The sequence below is a fragment of the Suricata suricatta genome, chromosome 10 (genome assembly GCF_006229205.1).
Source record: "Suricata suricatta isolate VVHF042 chromosome 10, meerkat_22Aug2017_6uvM2_HiC, whole genome shotgun sequence".
Lineage (NCBI taxonomy): Eukaryota > Metazoa > Chordata > Mammalia > Carnivora > Herpestidae > Suricata > Suricata suricatta.
This window is the reverse complement of record NC_043709.1, coordinates 83,952,904-83,954,743: the sequence shown is the minus strand read 5'-3', so window position 1 is coordinate 83,954,743 and position 1,840 is coordinate 83,952,904.

The following is a 1,840-nucleotide window of genomic DNA, read 5'->3' as shown; positions in this document are numbered from 1 at the left end:
TTTCTGTCTTTAATTTTCTGTTCTCTCTTCCATGAAAACAATGATCTATTCTAAAACATGTGATTCCTAAGAAGTTGCAAACAATGTAATCATTAAAAGAAAGATGTAATCACCTATGGTATTTAAGACACCAAGTTTCACAGTAAAGTGTGGTCTCTTCCACCATTCATGTTGTCTGTGTTCTTTCTTATAGATATTTCGCCGACACCAACCCCCTACTCAGAGACCCTTAGACTCTGGTGCGTGGGCTGGTCCTCCGCACTGAGTGGCGCCTGAACAGGGACCTGAGTAGAAGAACAACAAAAGAAAAAGAAAACAAAGATATTCAAAGGTAAGTGGGATATTCTCTGAAATAGTTCTGCTCATTTTCAGGTTGGTTAGGATCTCACCCAGGGCACCGCGGGCCCCTCTATAAGTGGAGATAGAGAACAGGAAGGGTGAGTAATTTGTGGAAATTGCCCAGTTATATGTTCTTTCTCTAAACGTCTTAGTCTTGTCTGTAAAACCTCTGTGGGAGGGAATGTAATAGCCTCTGGTGTGTGTGTGTGAGTGAATGTGCGACTTGGTTTGGCTTGCCTACCGAGTTCGATTTTGTGGCTCCACGGGTGGGCACCCTTACGGTCCCCATTAACCCACAAAGTCCGATTGGGCCTGGTCTGCGATACCGTGGTGAATGGCATATGGTCTATGGCGGCATCGGAATAGCTTCCGATTGTAAATCACAACGCTGAGTCCGCTATGGCTAAGCATCACCTAAGATCCTTTGGGACACGGCCAGACAGGCATCTGATTGGTCTCCTCATTAGAGGGGGCACCCTACCCTTTGTTTGTCTTTGCGTCACCGTAACATAAGAAATAAGGGATGGGCAATACAGCTTCTAAAGAGAGAAGACTTTTTACTGAGATACTTTTGTACCTCCTTAATCAAAGAGGGATTAAGGTGACTCACAACCAAATGGCAAGATTTTTACACTTTGTTCAGGAGCAATGTCCTTGGTTTCCAGAAGAGGGCACTGTTAATTCACAAACTTGGAACAAAGTTGGGGAACAATTACACTTGTATTATCCTCTTCATGGACCAGAAAATGTCCCTGTAGATTCTTTTTCTCTGTGGAATTTGATTAGAGATGTTTTAGATCCTGACCATAGGGGAAGTAAATTGTCATCTAATAATACAGCCACAGAGACTACTCTGCTTTCCCCTAGAGGTCAAACTCCTACTCCCTTGGTAATGGCAGCTCAGGACAATGAGGATTTTGAGTGGGAAGGTATTGATGATAATCAGACAGATTTAGGAGAGAAAGAGGCTAAATATGTGGCAGAGAAAGAGGGAGAAGATCTACCTGATTTTCCTCATCCCCCACTGTCTTTTAATTCCTCTCTGCCCAAAATTCCAAAATTGAAAAAATTAAAAAAGGACTTACAAATGTTAAAGTTAATGTGACAATGGAAATAATGGGAGCCCTTCAGCCAGGCCTCCCTTCTCCTGTAGCAATTCCAAAAGGAGACAATATTATAGTAATAGACCTTCAGGATTGTTTTTTCACTATACCTTTACATCCTGATGATTGTAAACATTTTGCCTTCAGCCTACCGTCTCCAAATTTAAAAAGGCCCTTTCAGAGATTTCAGTGGAAAGTTCTTCCCCAAGGGATGAAGAATTCTCCTACTTTGTGTCAGAAATATGTTGATAGGGCTTTGAGTGAAATTAGAAATAAATATCCTGAAATTTATTTAATTCATTATATGGATGACGTTCTCTTAGCACATAAGGACAAAGCCCATCTTCATAATGTTTTGGATGAATTAATTCAAACCTTATCTATCCATGGTTTGAAGG